This window comes from Phalacrocorax aristotelis, chromosome 1 (assembly GCF_949628215.1).
Source record: "Phalacrocorax aristotelis chromosome 1, bGulAri2.1, whole genome shotgun sequence".
NCBI lineage: Eukaryota > Metazoa > Chordata > Aves > Suliformes > Phalacrocoracidae > Phalacrocorax > Phalacrocorax aristotelis.
The window spans coordinates 3420702-3443414 of NC_134276.1; the positions used below are offsets into that span (position 1 = coordinate 3420702).

The 22713-nt window shown below is 46.6% G+C and overlaps 1 long non-coding RNA gene across 1 annotated transcript; it reads right to left on the minus strand.

The window, feature by feature from the left end:
• Positions 1-9852: 9852 nt before the first annotated feature.
• LOC142066220 (uncharacterized) lies at positions 9853-21256 on the minus strand. The gene is made up of 3 exons (XR_012663649.1): positions 20728-21256; positions 14940-18014; positions 9853-11490 (listed from the first exon to the last, which is right to left on the minus strand). It is a non-coding gene; the product is annotated as an uncharacterized LOC142066220 (long non-coding RNA).
• Positions 21257-22713: the final 1457 nt, after the last annotated feature.

The window sequence follows — 22713 nt, forward strand, 5'->3', positions numbered from 1 at the left end:
TCAGAAGTGGGAGGATCCAGAACAACTTTCCAAAGAAATAAGTGCTGTGTGAGAAATGAATATGTTTTCAGATGGAGCTGATCATTTTCTGAACGGATTTAAATAATATGATTAAGTATGATAGCAGGGAACTGGACTTTTTAACCCAAGAGGACCCATCCCATCCTATGCCTCATGGGCTGGTCTCAGTGATTCATCTGTGATCAGCAATACTCCACAAACTCTTCAGGGCAGGATATTAAGAATTTCATATCCTGTCGGAACAAAAAAGATGCTTGTTTTCAAATGAAGTCTGCATCCATGCTATATTTTCTGTTGCTCTTTCTTCTTATTTCTTTTGAAACTGGGTCTTTTATGGCACGAGAAAATCAAATGGTTCCTTTGGGATTTTGTCTGCTATTGTTAATTCTCCTTCTGAATTCATAATCCTCTGTGCTATGGAAATAATGATGATGTCCACAAGAACAGGGATTAGCATCAGGAGCACAGGGGTTCTTGTAGGGGCTGAGATCTTGTTTTCAGTCATCCTTGATTAACAAAGATTGAAGAGAGAGACCAATTGAGAGACAGATCTACTTACTCCGAAACATTTGTTCATTAAATGAAGATTATTCAAAGGTATATTTTGGCTCCTCCTTATGTTCAGTTCAAGCCAAAGATGCTGTGAATCTGTCCAGTTCCTTCCTTGTTCAATTGGTAATGAGGTATTTTACATCTCAACCTCAACAAGACCTACCTATAATGCGTTACACACTGAATGAACCATCCCTGATGGAGCTGATGGCACCACTGTCATTGTGTGCAGTTGTGCACCCACTGTGTCAAGCCCGGAGAAGCTCAAGTCCAGATAAACCCTCAGCTGAACACACATTAGCTCTGTTTCACCATCCAGCTCCAGAAATGGTTGCACTGGCAGCGGAGCCCATGTAGCTATAAACTAGAGCAGGGAGCTGCCCTAGCTGCTGGGAGGATTATCCATGTCACCATTGTCCCAACTGCATGTTGAAGACACATGAAACTCATTGTCTGGCACCTCTAACTACATCAAACTCATTGCCTGGCACAGTTCCTACCTCATGTATCAGCCTGGATTCCCCAAAATCTGGCCCTGAGCTCTTACAGATCTTACAGATCTTCAGCTAAAACTCAACTCAAAGCTTGGTTCTTTCTTTCCTGTCCCTGTTATTTCTCCAGAATAATTTGAAAATCAACCCCCAGTTTGCCTGACAGGTTTCTGCCCCTCTTAGGACTCACATTTGTCTCACAAGGTGATTTGAGTGCTTGGCTTGTTTAATGTCTGGGTTTACTTCCTATTTTTGTCCTGGTCACAAAGATTTAATTTCTTACACCTCAATAATGAGTTCCATATCCTTCAAAATACTCCTTCATTTGTTTCACCAAGCAGACAGACCCACATAATGTCCTGTTCTGAAGTTAATTGACTGGAGATGAAGAAGCTTGGGAGAAAGCTTTTAATTTTAAAGGTATTTTTTTCCCCTTACAGCACATTTAGTTTTTATGAAGGTCTGTCTATATAGTGGCCCTGAATTTGCTAACAGACCCATCTCAGCATGTGTTTCCTTGTGAACTGATGGTTTCTGCTACAGCCTGGCAATGGGCAGAGGGTATGTTTAAAGGAAATGCTGAGGAGAAAACTTCTGAATTGGACCATTGACTAAGGGAGGGGAAATATGCTTTCGGTAGTGAGACTGTGTGTCCAGCAAGGAAAGAACAAGATGACATCTAGATCACATACAGGATTATTTATTCCTCCTTTAGCCAGCTTTATGTCATCTTCTCTCTCACCCCTTCCAACCCTAAAGTTTCACGAGGGGCCACAACATCCCAGCAGTGTATATGTTCATATGTGCAATGGACAGGGGAAACTCTTGACACAGCATAGAGAGAGCTGGAACACAGCAGCAGTCCCTGGTCTTGTTAGAATCATAGAACCAGAGAATCATTAAGGCTGGAAAAGACCTCTAAGATCATCACGTCCAACTGTCAACCTAACACCACTATGCCTCCTAAACCATGTCCTGAAATGCTGAAATCAAAACATTTTGTGGATGGACATCCAACTTGGCTGGAATTCTCCTAAGAATGAGGCCTGAGCCTGGTTTCCTGCTAACTTCCCTACTCGGTGGGCCAGGTGGTCTTCTGAGGAGTGGACACCTCATAGAGTCATAGAATCACAGAATCATTTGGGTTAGAAAAGACCTTTAAGATCACCTAGTCTAACCTTAGATGTAACACTGCCAAGCCCACCACTAAACCATGTCCCTAAGTGTCACATCTACACGTCTTTGAAACACCTCCAGGAAAGGCTTCGGATCTGGTCTCCAGACCCACTGGCATTGGGGATTTCTCACCTCTTCCCAAGCTGCCACCTTGAGGATGGGCTGGCACAAAGCTGCTGGCTCCAGATCACAGCTGGGCAGGGCACCGTGTAGGACCCGACTTGGCTTTTGGAGCCAAGCTCTAAAACTTCGGTTTCCATTCAAAATCAGGAGTAATACCAAATTCTGGAATAAAAAAAATCCTACCCAACAGTGAAGTAATCATTCTCTGCCCAGCTCTCATGGCCAGCAGGTTCTGCTCAGCCCAGGCAATCCCATGGGGAAAGAGGGATGAGAATAACTGATGGAGAAAGGAAGCAAGCAAGCTGCACCATCAAAACTAACTAATTTTCTAACTAATTTTCTCCAGTCTGAACAGTTTTCCACCAATGCATTTCCTTAGAGATTTTGGGCAGGTCCTGATCATCCAACTAGACTAACAGCATGACGCAGGATGCAGTTTGACAAGGAGCAGACACTGCTGTCTTTTACCGAAACCTGATGAGAAGCCAGGTAACTCCACATCCCCCTGGAGACCCTCTTGTTGCCTTACCCCTAAAATTATGCTCCCGCTGCACGCACCAGCTGTGTGAAAACAAGCAGTGAGATATAAACTCATCTCGACTTTGCAAAGCCTGTTTCCTCTGAATTGTGTTTTCCCTCCTCTTTTTTTCATCCTGGGACTTTGTTTGCAGACCCCCTTTCCTCCTCTTCACAGCAATTGCCAGCATTCAAACCCCAGAGCCTATTGCAGGCTGCCAAGGGGTTACATTTCAGCCTGATCTGGAGACACATCACAGCCTGACAAGATCACAGCAACCATTTCTGAGTGCCTGCTCTGACACCGAGTTGTGAGAAGGGAGAGGAGCAGGGCTGTCCTGAAAATTCCCCTTCTGTATGATAATGTTTCCTGTTTCCATCTGAGCAGGACCCAGGCTGCCTTTTGTTATCTTCAAGCTTCTCCGTGCCAGCACAATTAGTTAATGGGTATGTTTAGTCTCAAGCAAAACACACGGTTGATCCCGAAGCTTTAGCATGTATCACTTCAGGGGAAATGAAAACAAAGCAATAAAAAAAATCTGTGCAAACAGCCTCTCTGGCAAATGTGGGAAGTAGCAAAAAATGTTTTCCATGGACTGGACCGCACAGTTTCAGAGCAAAAAGAAAACAAATAGGGAAATGCATTGGCACTCATTTATTTCAGGGTAAAATATCATTCTACACCCTGAGCAGATCCAACCTCCTTCTTGAACTTCCAACTTGCCTAATGGCAGTGATTTCTCCTGAGGAAGAGGATGACCTGAAGAGATGCCCTTCTTCAAGATGCTCCATGGTGCAGAATTATTCTTCAGATGCTCAGAAGACAAGAAAAAGTGCGGGATAGATTTCTCTTGTGTTCACAGGAGAAGAGATGAGAAAGTACATATGGTGGTACACTTATCACGCAGGGTGATGCGCAACAGCAAAGCGCTGTTCAGCACCTAAAATTGTGAAGCAATTATAGGAGAAACCCCCTAATAAACTCTGTTCCCTCTTTCTCAGTGGAAATTCTGCTTGAGATCGATTTGATTAATACCATTCAGGTCTTTGTGTGGTTCATTCACTCCACAGCAGCAGAGGATAGTTTCATGATGCCAGAGAAAAACCAGGGAAAAAGATCACCCTAGAAACAGCTTGTCCCTCATCTGACTTGCCAGCCAGCATGTCCCAATGTGTCTGGGATTCCTGCAGAAGTAATGCAAATCTGGGAGGAACAAATATCTTGCCTGATCTAGAATCTGCATTAATTTACCATCAAAAAAAAAGTGGGCATAAGGCCATTGAAAATCTGCATGTGCTGACAAACCTGGGGAAGGGGAAAATTTTTTGGTCTTGATGAACCAGTACTGGTCACTGGTGGAACTAGACCTGACCTCAGTGAGACACAACCCCAGGACATTCATAGAATCATAGACTCATAGAATCATAGATTCTTAGAATAGTTTGGGTTGGAAGAAACCTTTAAAGGTCATCTAGTCCAACCCCCCTGCAGTGAGCGGGGACATCTTCAACTCGATCAGGTTGCTCAGAGCCCGGTCCAACCTGACCCTGAATTTTTCCAGTGACAGGCTGTCCACAACTTCTCTGGGTAACTTGTGCCATCCTCATCATAAAATATTTCTTCCTTATAACTACTCTGAATCTCCCCTCTTTTAGATTAAAGCCATTACCCTTTGGCCTATCACAACAAGGCCTGCAAAAGAGTTTGTCCCCATCTTCCTTACAAGCCCCCTTTAAGCCCTGGGAGGCCGCAATAAGGTCTCCCCGCAGCCTTCTCTTCCCCAGGCTGAACAACCCCAGCTCTCCCAGCCCGGCCTCGCAGCAGAGGGGCTCCAGCCCTCGGAGCATTTCTGTGCCCCCTCTGGCCCCGCTCCAGCAGCCCCGTGTCTGTCCCGTGCTGAGGAGCCCCGAGCTGGAGGCGGCGCTGCAGGGGGGTCTCCCAGAGCAGGGCAGAGGGGCAGCACCCCCTCCCTCGCCCTGCTGCCCGCGCTGCTGGGGATGCAGCCCCGGGCACGGGTGGGGGTCTGGGCTGCGAGCGCACGTTGCCAGCTCGTGTCCAGCTTTTCACCCCCAGAACCCCCAAGCCCTTCTCGGCAGGGCTGCTCTCCATCCCCCCATTCTCCAGCCTGTGTGGGTACCGGGGGTGGCCCCGGCCCAGGGGCAGGACCTTGCACTTGGCCTTGTTGAACCTCACATGGGCCCACTTCTTGAGCTTGTCCAGGTCCCTCTGGATGGCATCCCATCCCTCAGGCATGTCAACTGTGCCACTCAGCTTGGTGTCATCAGCAAACTTGCTGAGAGCACACTTGATCCCACTGTCTGTGTCATTGATGAAGATATTTAAACAGCACTGGTCCCAGTACGATCCCTGAGAGACACTGTTTGTCACCAATCTCCATCCGGACATTGAGCCATTGACCACTACCCTCTGGAGTCACCATCCAACCAATTCCTCATCCACCAAACAGATCAAATCCATATCTCTCCAATTTAGAGAGAAGGATGTTGTGGGGGACCGTGTCAAAGGCCTTACAGAAGTCCAGACTGATGACATCTGTAGCTTCTCCCTTGCCCACTGATGTAGTCACTCTATCATAGAAGGCCATTAAGTTGGTCAGGCAGGACTTGCCCTTGGTGAAGCCATGCTGGCTGTGAAGACCGAGGCAAAGCAGTTTTTTAGTACCTCAGCCTTCTCCTTGTCCATTGTTACCAGTTTGCCAGTCTTCTTCATCAGGAGGGTACACTTTCTTTGACCTTCCTTTTCTGGCTGACATACCTGTAGAAGCGCTTCTTATTACCCCTTGCACCCCTTGCCAAGTTCAGCTCCATCTGCACCTTGGACGTCCTGACCTCATCCCTACACAACCGGGCAGCGTCCCTATACCCTTCCCAGGATACCCGTCCCAGCTTCCGCTGCCTGTGCATTTCCTCTGCCCTTCAGTTTGACCAGCAGGTCTCAACTCAGCCATGCTGGTCTCTGGCCTTCGTTTCCTGATTTCTTACACCTGGGGATCGAGAGCTCTTGTGCTCTATGGAAAGCGTCCTTAAAGACCTGCCAGCCCCGTTCTGCTCCCTTGTCCCTGAGGGCAGTTGCCCAGGGGGCCCGATGGACTGACTCCTTGAAGAGCTGGAAGTTTGCTTTCCTAAAATCCAGGGTCCTGACTTCGCTCTCTGCCTGACCCACATCCCTCGGGACTGCGAACACCACCAGTGCGTGACCACTGCAGCCAGGCTTGATGTCACCGATTAGCTCACTTGTGTTGGTGACCAACAGGTCCAGTATCGCATCCCCTCTGGTAGGGCCGTCTGCGGCCTGGCCTAAGAAGTTATAGTGTATCCCAGGAGTCCCCCGGATTGCCCGTAGCATGCCGTGCTACTTTTCCATCAGATGTCGGGGTGGTTGAAGTCCCCCAGCAGGACGAGAGCCCGCGAGCACGATGCCTCCTGTAGCTGGAGTAAGAAGGCTTTGTCAGTCGGCTCCCCTTGATCGGGGGCCTGTAGTAGACACCTGCCATAAGGTTCCCTTCATTCCCTCAGTCTCTGATTCTCACCCATAAGCTTTCAACCTGCTCGTGGCTATTCCTCAGAGACAGCCCTTCATGCCCTATCCATTTCTTGATGTAGAGGGCGACGTCTCCGCCCCTCCTTCCTCGCCTGTCCCCTCTGAACAGCCTGTAGCCATCGATTGCCGCAATCCAGTCGCGGGATTTGTCCCACCAAGTCTCAGTAATGGCAACTAGGCCATAGCTTTCTAGCAGCACGGTGGCTTCCAACTCCTCCTATTCGTTGCCCATGCTGTGTGCACGGGTGCAGAGGCACTTCAGCTGGGCTGTCACCTTCTTAGAGGAACGCCCCTTAGTGCCTTTGAGGTGTTTCCCTGTTGGCTTCTGTTACCTCAGGAGCCCCAGGCTTATCTCCATAAAACTTTGTGTGCTGCAGCATAGCCAGCACATCTCAAAGTGGCAGGCTGAGGGCCCTTGCTAGCACCCCTTCCCTTGGTGGGGTGAACTTGATGTATCACCCCACAGCTTGTCACAGACAAGCCTGATATTATTCCTCTCCCCCTAAAAGTCTAGTTTCAGGACATGGTTTAGGAGTTTCAGGACATGGTTTAGGAGACATGGTAGTGTTGGTTTGACGGTTGGACTTGATGATTCTAGAGGTCTTTTCCAACCTTAATGATTCTATGATTCTATAAAGTTCTGTCAATGAGCCCCGCTAGCTTGTGAGCAAAGACCTTCTTCCCCTTTGAGAAAGGTGAACCCCATCTGATGCCAGCAAGCCTGGTGCCATGTAGGCCACCCCATTATTGAAAAACCCAGAACTGTGGCAATGCCACCAGACATGGAGCCATGTATTAATAGTTGGGCCTTTCTGTTTCTTCCAATGCCACTGCCTGCAACTGGAAGGAGAGAGAAAAAGTAACTGTGCTCCAGATTCCCTTACCAACCATTCCAAGGCCCTGAAGTCTCTTTTGATTGCCCTTGGACTACACTTTGTGGTTTCATCGCTACCCACATGGAAGAGCAGTAATGAGTAATAGTCCGAGGGCCATACCAGGCTAGCAAGTTTCCTAGTGATGTCAGCTTCAGGCCCAGATAACACCGTGCCTGCCTACAAAATAGCTTTTCTTTTCCTTGAACTGCCTGAACAGATCAAAAAATGGTCCCCATGCATTGACCCATCTAGAAGACAGGTTGCTCCAGATTGAATCTCCATCCTTGGAGGTCTTCAAGATATAACTGGTCAAGTCCCTGACAAATCAGGTCTAATTAGACCTGCTCTGAGGAGGAGGCTGTGCTGGATGACCTCCAGAGGTCTCTATGAGGAGGAGGCTGGACTGGATGACCTCCAGAGATCTCTTCCAACACAAACTATTCTCTGATTCTATGATTTTGCAGAAAGACAAAGCTAAAACTGGGAGGTAAACCAGCACAGAGTTTCCCAGTGCTGTCTGCAGACTGCTGGCACTGAAACATTACGGAGGGCAGACATATTTCTGCAGCCCGGAGGTCTGGCTGGGCACAGCTCCCATTCGTCTCAGGGACCCATTGCTGCTTTCCCGATTTCTAACCCCCTCGAATCCAAATTGCGAGTTTACTGTACTGCCACCTAAGAGGACTACTAACGAAAAAAAAAAAAATCCCTCTGTTTGTTTATGTGGTTATGCCTTGCTCTTTTCGTGATTTCTGTAAGCAGGAACTGACAAATTCTTTGAGGGGTTCTTACCAGGAACAAAATCTATTTTGGGAAGCCTCTCTGGCATGTCCCAGAAGTTCTGGCACACAGGAATGTCTGTTCCTGGAGCCCTAGGCATTTGCATGCTGGACCTTGTGCTCCCAACAGCCAAGGTGGGAATACCTCCAACACTCAAGGCTCAGGTGCCAATCAGAAAGACGTTTCTAAATTTGGGGATTGGCACCATCGGTGCTCTGCATCAGCTTTGCATGGAACAGGGATGAAGGTAGCCCTTGTCAAAGCTGGTTCAACAACAGCATTGCCTGCTACTTCCAGGACATGCACTCCAGCAGAGTGTTTAGCACCTCTGGGCATGTACAAACCCATAAACTGGGCAAGCAGAAATATTTTTGATAGGATAATCTCTGTATTCAGCAGCTCCTTCTCCGCACGGTGATGATAATACCTCGTACCCTACTTCACAATGGGTGATCCGCTGAGACCTTTAATGCTGGAGGAGTGTTTAGAAGCCAACATAAGGCATATGAACTTATTCAGATAGACAGATCCTTCCTAACACTGGTGGAGATATTAAATATTTCACCTACTATCTCTTACATATAAACATTTGAGGCTAGCTCATGAGCTGTGCCTGCACTTTCCCAGGCAGTTGATCCATTTTAGGAAAGGATATAATTTACAGACATTTCCTGCAGCAGCAGGATTAATACTCAATGAGGAATAACTCTGCCCCATGTGAAAATCTCAGAAAGTATTTCTCGCTGAAGATTGGGGTGTTCATCAAGAGGTCAGAGGTGGAAGGAGTTGGCCAGGTGTCTGGCAGAACGTAAGATGTTGCTTCATTGCTGGGGTGGTGATGGAGAGTGTATCTAGTTACAGAGGGAACCCTTTGCCGTGTTACCAGAGGGACAGAGGTGCCTCGGAGGACTGGATGATGTTCTGGATCTCCTCCATGCACGTAAAGCTATGATTTATTTTTCAGTTGCCTGCTGGATTCATTATTATATTTTCCTTTTAAGATTCAAGGATGGTCTCCTGGAACCAAATGGCAGAAGGCCTGACGTGCTCAGGGGGCATGGATGTAAATCCTGCCACCTGATCATGTATTGTGCAATTTTTTAGTTGCTTGAGCTGCATCAGCTGAGAACCATTAGTACAAGGAGCTGTTTTCCTTCGTTTTCTGCTGCATATACAAGGATAAGGGTTGTAATTTTGATGCCACTTCAAACAAATCACTTTCTCACCTATCTCAACTCCCTTAGTGGAAGCCTTCTTATGATTTGAGGGTAGAAAAGGACGCATTGGCACCTTCCTTTCTGTCACCTTCTCTGAGCTGCAATGCCACCTCAAGAGAGCATCACCCAGGCCAGTTTTAACCTATTTGAGTTTTCCAGACTTGTCATGGGGAGGTTTTACATCACGGGCTACAGCATTTCACCAGCCCCATGTTGCCAAAATTCATTGAATGGATGAAAATGTGAACTATGATCATCCCTCAGATCCCAAACACTAGTTTCTGGAGGTCCCTAGTAGGCACATGTCCAGATTTGATATGTCTTTTTTATACTAGCTTCACAAAAGCAAGGTAAAGCTGCCCGCATGCTAACACCTTAAGCCAGACAAGATAAAATCCACTCAAGGACAGTGCTGCGCTAAGAAAAGGATGGATTGTGGGTCTGATCCAACTCCCACACAGCAAATGGAAAGGTTCCCACTGATGTAATCAAAGCTGGATCAGGCCCAAAATGACCGGCGATTAATCATTACTATTTATTTGTTAGCACCAGCAATGGATTTGAAAATTTACAGGATATAAATATAAGACAGATCCTGCCCCAAAGAGTTCAGCAGCCAAGTTTTCTGGTTTTACAAGAAGAGGCACTCTGGAAAGGCCACATCAGGTATTCATTTAGCATGATTTTAATCTATCCTTCTACACTTACGTGTTGCTGGGACAGAGAGGGCATTTAACTGATGAGGGGTTAGTGTTGCTGAGTCTTCTGGAGGAAGCCTAATGTGCAGAAGGGAGTTGAATTAGGTGGGAGGACCTGGAACATGGGGAGGGGGAGATCACTGTGTGAACAGAAGATATTGGAGAAATTATTCTCCCAGGGCTCTAGGCCAACAAGTCTCAGAGACAGGGAGGACGGTGGGGGTAGCCTTGGACACAGCGATGGTGGAGAAGTCCACGCAAGGCTGGGCCCAAGGTGTGGAGCAGCATATTGTATGAGAAGAGCAGGGAGGTGAAGCTGTGAGACAGGAGGAGGTCACTCGAGGGTGGTGGCTGTGGAGGAGAGGTTGGAGATGCTTCTCAGAGCAAAATTAGGAAAGAGCACATGCAATGACAGGCATACACCGCAATAATTTTCTTGAGTGCTTCCCTCCTACTCAGCTCTCTGGCTGACTTATCTTCTCTGCCCAAGACAGCAGCGATTCCCTCCAGCAATAGCATAATGACAACATTGAAAGTTAATCATAGAATGATCAAGGTTGGAAAAGATCATCAAGTCCAACCGTCAGCCCAACACTATCATGTCTCCTAAACCAGGCCCTGAAGTGCCACATCTACATGTTTTCTGAATCCCCCCAGGGATGGTGAACCCACACCTCTCTGGGCAGCCTGTGCCAGGGCCTGACCACTCTGGCAGGGAAGACATTTTTCCTAATATCCCATCTAAACCTCCCCTGACGCAGCTTGAGGCCATCTTGCACCTTAATGAAGGTTCAGATGGAGACGACAGAAAATGCTGGGTCACAGGATCACTCAGTGCTTGCCCTGGCCCCAGCACAATGAGATTCAGATCTAATCCTCCGGGAATGGTGACAACCCTCAATTACCCAGAGACAAAGAGGTTCGGCTGCCGTCAGAGCCAGATCCAGAGCTGCTGGAAATGGGCATGACTCCACAGACTAGCTGATTGACATGGGACTGTCATCTGTTTCCACCAGCTGGAGGCTCCTTGGGGGTCTCCATAATGGCACGTGCTACTGCTCTTTGAGGGTAGATGGATCGTGTATCCTTTGATACCCAAAGGACCATCAGCTGAACTGCACACCTACTTCAAGAGTATGCTTCACTAAAGATGTGAGAGAAGAAGGGCCTTGTGTTAAAAGGAGCTGGTTGTTTAGGGTCTGACTTCCACTGCAGTCTGTGATAAAGATCCTATTGACCACAGTGAGAGCTTAATTAGGACTTCAAATCCACACCTGGCAAATTTCATCTGAATGGCTGGATCTTTCAAAAAAAAAAGCTCCCCTTTTGCTCATTTCACAGATCTGCAGTCCCAGGCACTCAGGAGGAACAGCAGCTGATGCCCACGTGCTCTCGAGACTGACTCCTCTTTCATACACTCACTAAACTATGTAACATTTATACAATCCAGCAGGCTCCATCTCATAACTCCAGGCGATTCTGAAAGAAAAGAAGATAGCATCAGTATCATAAACCCAACCTCACATCGTCTGCTTTCATGCTTCAGCTACCCTAATGTTTATAGATCACATATCCCAACCACTTCAGTTCAGCTTGCGACTGGTTTTCAAGTCTGCGGGCTCCAGGAAAAGACATAATGGGTTGTTCAACTGGAATTAAGGAAAATAAAACCCCTTTATGTTCACTCACATGTATTCATTTTACTGCGCTGGTCATTCTATATTTGTCAAATGTCTTTTGAGGTTTACCTGAACTATTTTTACATATGAGTTTTCTTGGAAGTTTACCTTTAATTCTTAAAAACTGTCCGAAAAACCCACACTAGAAATGTCAAGGTGACATCTAATGTTGTTTGAGGGCTTGTAGGAGATGTGTTTTAAGGCAGTTTTATGTGAGGTACCAGTAAAAAAATTATATGTTTATGTGAAGAACCCTGTAGTAATTAAAAACAAACCTAAAAGTACCTTCCAGTGCATTTGGCATTTTTTAACCCACACATTTCAGGAAGTAGCCGTAAACCCACACACTCCGCACGTCTCCAGGATCAGTGTTGTGTCTCCTCTGGGGCTGGCAGCAATAAGCAGGATTGCTGTGTTACTCCAGGGTGCAGGAGCAGGGAAGGACCTGGAGGCGATCCTGACAGCTGCAGGCTGCTCCCCATCGCCCTTCTCCTCCCCGACCCACCAAGCCAGGACATTTGCTGCTGCAGCACAGTCATGTCCTGGGTGCATATGGAAGGCAGAGCTGATGTTCCCTTCCCAGTCCTTTGCCCATATCTCCCTCGTGATGGGCAGCTGCTTTACCCCTGCAAGATCCCTTTCAGCCCCAGCTTCCCCCCATGCATGAATGGTGTGGATCTACCCAAAAAGAAAGCATGGTTCACCCAGGAGACATCAGTCCAGGAGTTCCACCTGGCAGCACTCTGCATTAGAGCCACGTTGCCTATTTTCTGCCTACTGTCTGGGGTGAGCCCACAAAGGATGCAGAAACCAGTGAGCAAGTCTGTTTCCTCCGGTTTGCACAGGGGGGCATGCAACATCTAAACAGATCAGTGTGGGTCACTGAGCCACAACCTGCTCCTACCAAGGAAGATGATTAAAATCAACTGTTGCTACCAGCAACCATCGCACTTCTGTAATTGAACTGCAGCCCCTCTGATCCGGAGCAGACAGGACTCTGCACACAGGCAGGTTCCTCACTGTCTTTTCAGGAGACTTTGTCTGCAAGGACTTTGATTCAATGCCAAATGCCATACACTAAAAAAACAAGGATCAAAACTCAATTTATCTTGATTTACTTCTTGGGACATAGGTGTGGTTTCTTTGGAGAACCTCTTGCAGAAAGATTTAAGAGAGGTGGCATTTGACACTAAACACAGCTCTTGGGCACAGGGTTAAGTTTTCAGGAGTAGCTCTTTATTTTTAAAGGTCTCCAGCTTTGTCCTATGCCTTATGTTTGGTGACAGTAGACTTGGGCAGGACTTTGGGCAGTTCTGCAGAGAGCAGTGCGGCGCTTGTAAACTCTTGCTATTGTTTTTAAATCCACAAATAAAATAAGCACACAACTTTGAGGAATAATTGACTTTCTGTGGTCCCAGAGTCTGATCATCCTATTTCCTGAGGGAAATATTTCTGCAGGGACATCTTGTGCTCTACTGCAAAACATCTAGTGTGGGCAGTCTCAGCAAAAGCTGTGCTCTCAGGATTCCTTATTAATTTAGGTATGAAGGTAATTCTCGTCAAGAATCAGAATCTCCTGTCCTCTCCAGAAGACTGGGTGCAGAGGAAAAACCCAAATTAGGATGTTCCCAAATGGCTGTGTGAGAGCAACAACTTTATTAGCCACTAGAGAATCCACACTGCGCTGCCCTCCAGTTAATGCTGTTCACTAGTTTCACACTCAAATGACTTATTTTCTTTTGTTGCCCTCCTCTGTTGTCTGATGCCAGAAAATGATGTTGTCAGGCCCTTCACTAAAAAGGTAGCAATTTTCAGCTGCATTGCCCGAAGTTCATCAAAACCTAAAAACCCTACAGAAGTTCCCTAAATAGCCAATTTTATAGGTGGGGAAACTGAGGCTTAGAAATTGAACAGCAAGAGCCATGAGAGCATCCCAATTGTAGATGAACTATTCTTCTCCCAGAAAGATGGGAGAGGGGGGTTAGTAATGGACCATTCTCAAACCTGAAGGACGTTTTCCTGTATGTTTTATCAACAGCTTGGGCAGGAGGATTTCCAACACGCTGATCAGGGTGTAAGCCCCTCGCCTGTGATAAACAGCTTCTCAGCTCACATGTGGAAGGGCTGCTGCCTGTTAGCACACATGGTTCTGGAAAAGGTGCTGAAAAAGAAACTACCTAGTCTTTTTTTGGCTCCATTTATTGAATAATTTGGAGAGAAAATTATTTCATTCCTGGAATTTAGCTCTCTCATTCAACCTCTTTATTTCCTTGCATTTCCTTTTTCTTTCCTTCACAGTCCAGAAGAAACAAACCTCCAGAAACAAACATACGAGTCCTTACTGTTCAATGCAAGATTAATTTGAATTGCAAGGAGGTTCTTTTGCCCAGAGAGCCACCCATCTGTAGCTAAGCAAGCACTTCAATGCAGGCACTGTCTTTAGGTTCATGTCTTATGTGGTAAGAGGAGCCCAGCCAGTATTAAACCAATATTTTTTTAAAAGCCAATTGTGTTGCATTAGGTATATCTCTGACCAGTGGCTCCCTAGTAAAAGCCAGCTCTTGATGAATAAGAGCTGAAATGAAGGTGCAGTCGGTGTGTGAATGCCTATCTGTGTGTGTAGCAGAGGGAGATGAAGAAATGCCAGGATGGGTGTTGCTCATTCATTCAAAGCACAGACCTCTAAATCAGTACTGACATCTCACCTCGCTTATGAAGGTATAAGGGTTGGTTTTGCTATGGCTGCTGAAGAAGAAGTGGAAAATAACAAGTACAGAATGTAAAAAATAAGGTACTACAGGCACTGTAAATGTGGTAGTTAAAGTATATGAGATATGAAAGGGAGCCTCCAACCTTGCCAAGGAATTTTGTCCTTTCATCGCTGTGCAGATAAATGGCTTTAAACCATTTGCACTGGTTTTGAATGTCTAGAATTCAGAGCTAATCTGAACAGAACCAAATTTTATAGTAGGCACCAGAGCAGGTTTGTTTTCCAATGGCTTTTCCAGGGACCTGCTGCTCCAGACTGCACAGAATAAACGGGAGGAAACTCTGGAAACTGTTCTGTAGCCCTCTCGGTCAGACGCCGGCGAGAGAAGCACGCTGAGATTGAGTTACATCAAAGACGTGCAGAGACACAGCAACAGTCGCTAAAAACCAGAATCCTTCACATCTCTGTTCTGTGTGAAGTCTGGATAAGTCAGAGGCAAATCCTCCTTGCTCAAGAGCTCTGGGGGGATTCAAACCCACCTGGCTGGGGGAGACGAGGCGGGACTTTGAGATCAGCGTCCAGCTCAGATGGTCTCACCCAGGTCCTGCAAAGGGAAGGGTGGCTTGAATGGTGACTGTAGAGATTGGACAGTGATACCTTGATTGAGATTTACACTTGATTGAGTGTTACAACTGCATCTTTGCTTCTGTTCGACTCATCTTCCACCCCCTACGCTCCCTGGAAGTTATTTATGACACCTTTTTACCCCTTGCAGTCAGCGCCCTGGACCAAATTTTACTGAGGAATTTGGATTTGTTGGCTGCAATGCAAAGGGGGAAAAATGTCATAATAAAACAACAGCCTGTCAGGAGGATAAACTGCCTGTAGTGTCTTCACAGGAGAACAAACTGCACGGCCTTGATGAGATGTAGGGCTAGATTCCATCAGTGTCTATGTGATACAGGCACCTAAAACATATCAGCTTTTCTGCAAAATGCATCTCAATATTCCTTAGAGAAAGGTGAATGGATATTTCTCACATTAATGATGGTTAATAATAATTATTAATAACAAAATTATTTTAAATAAATAAGTTTGAAAAATTAGACTCCTAGAGTCATAGTATGGTTTGGGTTGGAAGGGACCTTTAGAGGCCATCTAGTCCAACCCCCTGCAGTGAGCAGGGACATCTTCAACTCGATCAGGTCGCTCAGAGCCCTGTCCAACCTGGCCTTGAACATCTGTAGGAATGGGGAATTCTGGGGTCTTTTCTGGTGTTTCCCTCCTGAGAAAGGTGGAGTGGGACTCTCACAGCAGAGTGCGTTTTCATGGTCTCAATCTTCATTGTGTTAGCTGAAGACTTCCAAGGAAGGAGACCAAGCTAGGCCAGAGGAGTACTGTTCCAACCCCTCTCCTGGGCTGCACACCATCCATGTGCCGAGGCTCCCAGGCATGTGTGTGCTCGGTGGTGACTGCAGCAGGAGGATGGCTGAGATGGCCCCGGGCAGCTTGGTACTTCTTCATGATGTCACACAGAGCTGTCGTCTGCCTTTGACTCAACAACCTGAAAGCCCAGGGTAGGCAGAGCATGTGGAAACAGAGCAGCTCACAACCTGTCCTTCCTATCTATTGGTTCTCAGTTACCACAAAAACACTCTGGTCCAACCCATAACAGGGAACAATGGAGAACACTTCAGCTTGACATTCCTCCGAGCTGCTGGGCAGGTTACTTGGCTGCCCCTCCAATGGTGAGTTGTGTGCCCTGGGCCACGGTGAGAGGAGAGGAGAAGAAGCCTCACAGTGACAGGATGAGAGGAAATGGCCTCAAGCTGCGTCAGGGGAGGTTTAGGTTGGATGTGAGGGGAAATGTCTTCCCTGCCAGAGTGGTCAGGCCCTGGCACAGGCTGCCCAGAGAGGTGGGGGAGTCACCGTCCCTGGAAGTATTTAAAAGACATGTAGACGTGGCACTATGGCATGCTTTAGGAGACCTGGTGGTGTTGGGTTGATGGTTGGACTTGATGATCCTAGAGGTCTTTTCCAACCTTAATGATTCTATGATTCCAGAAGTTTATCTGAGAGGTGCCAGGTGGCATCAAAAAGGTGCAAATCAAAGACATGCATTTAGGGCTTCTGGGTCCATTGCCTTGGCTTCTGGGATTTTGTTGTGTGATTACAGGCAATCACATCAAGCTGATTTAAAGGGGGAGTACCTGGGCAGTGAGGCATTCAGAGGAGATGGACTCAAGGCAAAACATTGCATCTGCCTTGACCCCAGCAAACTCCAGAGCAGCTGAAGTCCAAGTTCAGATCATGTGTCCCTCTAATCTTGGTAATTCTTGAATAAGTAAGGACATAGGGACATTTACACCCATGCAAATGTTGTCACGAGACTCTCCAGGTTAACCTTGCAGGTCCAAGTCACAAGGAACAGAAAATAAGTTTATCATAGCTGCAGTTTATCAGTCTGGGCTGGTGATTTTCCTGGTTCTGGTCTCTTTCCTGGAAGCCAAGTATCTCACCTGGTTGGCAGGCTGAGCAGGGATGAAAGGACAGACAGGGCAGATGGGTCACAGCTAACCAGATTAGGCATAAATCACATTTTTAGAGCAGCAGAGAGATCTTGCAAGCTTAAAAGGAAGATGGACCAAAGAGTTCCCCATGGTGGAGTATTTCTTCATCTGCAAATTATCTGCCGGTGCCTTACAGCTCTACCTTACAGCTATGGTCCAAGCACTACCAATCCTTTGGTTGAAAGATCATTCTCTGGGACTGTGTCTCCCCTATCTCCCTAGAAACATGGGTGACAAGGGTGCTAGCCTGCTGGCTCGCCAGGCAGAGCTCCCTGTTCTCATAGCCACCACTGCAGCTAAACTGACTTGTCATCTGAGCAAGCTCTGCTTTCACAGCCCCTGGAAGCCTGTTCCAGGACTTTGCTGATCTGATGCTTAGGAAACTTCATCTAATTTCCAGACTAAATTTACTCCAGGCCAATTAAAACCTATTTGTTCTTGTGCCAACATTTTTTTCTTTCACTCCAGTGTTTCTTTTTGCTCCCAGCTATTTTTCCCTTTCATGTGCAACAGCACTCATTTTCCCCCTCGGCCACTGTTGTGCTGAGCTAAAAAAGCCAAGATCTACAGCCTCCCCTTGGATGACAAGTTCTCCATCCTCCCGTCCATGTCCTGGCACTTCCCTGCACCTGCTTGGTCTGAATGACTCATTCATGGCCAGGACCAACCAGGCCTGGAGGAGATAATCCAGATGCAGTTTTACCAATGCCTCACACTTTCCCAAGCAGTAAATATGAAGACCCACAAAATATTGCTCCTGAAGGTGAATTAGACGTGTGTATCACTCTCATCTTTCTTTTTATGCTTCTCTTGACCCAGGGGGGATATTTCTTTCCTCTGTGCAGGGATTGTCCGTGTGCCAGAGAATACAAAGCATCTCTTGAGCAGTGTTAGCTGCAGACCTGGTGATTTGTGGCCTTTGGGTCCAGCTGGTAAATTGCAGCTATTCATCCCACGTCACAGCATTTTGCATCTTCCTTTTGGCTTTTGGGTTCAGGGACGGTGGCAAAGGCACATTGGAAGAAAATTGCTTCAAAGTTCATCCTGTATTTTGAAGAGCCAAAAAGGAAAGAAAACCCACTAGAAATCAATACTAGCGTGAGAGGACAACTAGCTAGATCCTAAGTTATTTCCACTTAGTAACATCTCGTCTCTTCTCTTCCCTCCTCTTTTCCTTTCTTTTCCTTCATTTTCACCCCAGAAAGTTCATAAACCCTTCTTCACACTGTAAATGCTCAAATAACAGACATGCGCTTTCTCTGGATTTTGCCTTTCAAAATCGTGGTGAAATCATTATTTTCATCTATTAAAAAAATTATGATAATATGTTATTATGTACCAGCCAGGGAATGCAGTCAGACAAATGCAATACTAAAGTGTTGCCAATTCTTGTGATTTTATCTAGATCTTTATTACATGTTTTAAAACCCCAGACTTCAGAGTCATGGGATTAGATACAAATCTCAGGTTTCTCTTCTTTGTTTTTCCTTTTAATAAAGGGAAGGAAAGAAAGTTTGAAAAGTTTTTGTAGCTATATTCTATTGATTCAAAAAACAGATGAAAAACTGGCTGGCAGAAAAGAATTTAAAAATGTAAATGAAAATTGGAAACTGTTAAAGAATATTTTATTATATATGCTCAAAAAAACATAGGCCCACAGCTGAAAGAGAAGAGCAAACTATTTTTAAAAAGCTGCTTTACAAGGAAAGTAAATGCAGCTATGAAAAGAGTAATAAAACTCCAATATGTAATAACTGGAGAAGATTAAAAGCAAAATTAGAAACTACAAGTTGTCCAGATTTCTGGGGAAAAGAAATACTCAGGGGTGGGGGGGACAGAAGGAGAGCGAAGCTGGGGCAATAAGTAGGAGGTTTGAATAAACCAAAATCAGAAGGAATCCTAAGTGTAATATGGGTTCATGGACAGATGTGGAAGGACAGAACAGACCTGATAACAATAACTCAGAAGTGGTAAATGTTTTCAGGAAGCATTTGCATTCCAGTTTGGGAGAAAATATAGATATATTACAGGATGATGATTAAAGTTTCCATTACAGCATAAAAAGCGTGTGAAAGAATAGCTAGTAAAATCATATATAAAGGCAAGATATATAGATATTAAATATCTGTACGACTGGCATCCCTGATTTACTAAAGGACTAACCAGGTACCAATATGTGCTGTTGAGGTTGAGAAATAAATTGCATCCTGGGAATAGAAAAAGCCCTTCTGGAACAGAGAAACAAAATAACCTGGGTAACTGGCCTATGAGCCCAACACCAGTCATAGAAAAAATGATGGAGTCAATGACATCACTGAAAATAAGTAACATTGTCCACATAGAAAATAGATCACATCAAGCCAATCTCACATAAGTTTTGATAGGCAAAAATGACAGCTCGGATGTAGCATATTTCCACAGAAATCCTGTAAATTACACCACAAAATTTCTCTTATAAAATTGGAACCACTGGATAATCAGAATTATGTACATTTAAAGGGGTGAAAGTGTCAGGCATGTCTAAAATGGGTGCATAAATGCTTAAGTACATCTTTGGCCTAATACATTTCATAGCTGTACTCTAGGTGGATTTGACCGTAGCCTTATATTATTTAAAATTTTTATCAATGGCATGAAAATTATAATGGATAAACATAACAGATAACACTGGCAAGAACAGTAATAACCAGGAAAGATTGCTACAGAAGGCGGTTTGTTGTAGTTGTTATGCTGAACACAGGTAAACTACTGGTACATTCACATGACCAAATTAAGACCCGCATGCTTAAAACTGATGCGTATAGGCCTGATTTACCAAAATGGGGGTAGGGAACATGATGTGACTCTCCAGAAGTCACCAGTTCCAGCAGCGATGTGTAGGTCATTGTGGATGTTGGTTGAGCAAGAGAGTCTAAGTGGTCCTGTAAACCTCAAATTACAAACGGGAAGGAGACACATGAAGTGATGGAAGTCAAAGCAGAGGTTGCAAATCTGGAACAGGCTAAGAGGAAGAAAAAAGGAATGACTGTAAAAATGGAAAAATGTGCTGAGAAAACCTCAGTCTCTTAGCTTGGAAAAGATTGAAGGTCACTCTCAGTGAAGATGGCTGCATGACTTTTTAGCAGATATGGTTCAGACAGAGCAATGGCCTTGAAGCAGAGATCAATTTAGAAAAGCCTGACAGCACACGTCTTGCAGGAGACTGAAAAAAGATGATTGTAACAGTGCCTTCTGGGCTTGAAATGCATTCTCTGCATCAAGAACAATTCACAGCAGTTTTATTCTGAACACAGATGTGTATTGGAGTCAGTTTTGTGACTCTGACTCAGGAGAAAGGCTCACCATCTTATTGACAGATGCTAGATAGCAGAAATTGAGGTACTTCAGTCTCACCTGGGAGCCAGCTCCAAATATCTGAAGTGTCTGAAAAGTCCTTGTCCCCAGAAAGCTTGGGATGATCCCAGGGGAGGACTGGGTTCCTCACTGCCAGTCCATAGCCTCCTGTCCCAACCTGCTGGTGAGATGGAGATGGGGTGGCTTCCCTCAGCAGACAGCTGAGGTCACTACAGCAACTCTTGGTGGGGGTTATTTCTCTACCACCCCCACCACATGGTCACAGCCTTGAGCCTGCTTTTCTTACAACACTGATGTCAGTACATAGACCTGTTCTTTGCCCCTGATTTTTCCTGGAAGGAATAAGACTTTCAGCTGGTGAAATAACCCATTTCAAAAGGGATCTGGTTTCTAGGAAAAGCACCTGCCTGGATTCCCTGTGGTGGCTCCAGATGAACTGTCTGGGGCTGTTCTTCCACCTTGCAGTTGTGCTGTCCTCTTGGCTTTCCACAGTTCAGGTCCCGAAACGTCCTGCCACCTTTGAAACATTAAAAAAAGAAATACTTGAAAAGAGCAGAGCAGAGCTGAAAATCTGACCCAAGTCTGTCTTCAATTATCCAACTAACACTGCTTTAAACTCCCTTCCCAGCTATTGTACAAGATATGACACAGGAGTAAATGTGTGTCCACCGACATCTCTGCAGAACAATTTGTTCCCATTGTTGGGATAATTGAGACTAAAACCTTGGGTGAGGCTTAGTGCTTCTGGGAAACTGAGTGGAGAAGGTTGTGCAAATGTTTATTAAAACCTTATGTTTCAGCAAGCCTTACTGCCCTGTGGAACAACAGCCATGGGGCAGGGCTAGAGAGTGGGAAAATCAGGGAGTACTGGAAAGATCACAGAATCATAGAATCACTAAGGTTGGAAAAGACCTCCAGGATGGATCATGAACTACAACCACCAACCCAACACTACCATGTCTCCTAAACCAGGCCCTGAAGTGCCACGTCTACATGTCTTTTAAATACCCCAGGGACGGTGACTCCCCCACCTCTCTGGGCAGCCTGTGCCAGGGCCTGACCGCTCTGGCAGGGAAGGCATTTTCCCTCATCTCCAACCTAAACCTCCCCTGGCGCAGCTTGAGGCCGTTCCCTCTCGCCCTGTCACTGGTGACTTGGGAGCAGAGACCAGCCCCCCCCTCACTCCAGCCCCTCTCAGGCAGCTGCAGAGAGCGAGAAGGGCTCCCCTCAGCCTCCTCTTCTCCAGGCTAAACCCCCCCAGCTCCCCCAGCCGCCCCCCAGCACACTTGTGCTCCAGACCCTGCCCCAGCCCCGCTGCCCTTCTCTGGACACGCTCCAGCCCCTCCAGGGCCTTCTTGTCCCGAGGGGCCCAAACCTGAGCCCAGCACTCGAGGTGGGGCCTCCCCAGGGCCAGGCACAGGGGCCCCATCCCTGCCCGGCTCCTGCTGGCCACACCAGGGCTGACACAAGCCCGGGGGCTGGTGGCCTCCTTGGCCACCTGGGCACTGCTGGCTCATGCCCAGCCGGCTGTCAGCCAGCACCCCCAGGGCCTTCTCCGCCAGGCACTTCCCAGCCCCTCTGCCCCAGGCCTGGGGTGTTGCCTGGGGTTGGTGTGACCCAAGGGCAGGACCCGGAACTTGGCCTTGTTAAACCTCACACAACTGGCCTCGGCCCATGGATCCAGCCTGTCCAGGTCCCTCTGCAGAGCCTTCTGCTTGAGCAGATCAACACTCCTGCCCAACTTGGTGTCACCTGCAAACTTATTGAGGGTGCCCTCAATCCCCTTGTCCAGATCATTGACAAAGATATAAAACAAGACTGTCCCAAACACTAAGCCCTGGGGGACCCCACTCGTGACCAGCAGCCAACTGGATTTAGCTGATTTAGCTGATGATGAACTGGGTGTTTTATGGGGCTAGTGACAGATGATGGGGTGCAACCATCCTGTGCAGTCCTGGGTGCTCTGAGACATACACATGGTGAGGAGCAGAGGAGAGCACCTGGAGGACAAAATAAGAAAGAAGAAAAGCAAAGGGTCATGGTTGCAAATAACCTCGATTAGACCCTTCCAAAAGGGTGTTTAGCATCTATTAATCTTGTCTTGTTTTACCAGTCCAAATCACAGTGCCTGTGCATCTCGGCACACGGCTTAAACCAGCCCTTCAGGAGATGCTTGTGTACCAGTGTGCCACCTGAGATACAGCAATAGCGGGGAAGGAGCCGAGAAAGGAGCCAGCCATGAACTGAAGCCCCTGAAAGCATCAGCCAGAGCTACAAGGCAGGGGAAACAAAACAGAGAAGAGGCCAACTCAATGGCTTTCAAGTGCTATCCCTTTCTCCTACCTTTCACTTGACTGTCCTGATGTAAGTCCTTCTGGGAAGGGTTTGT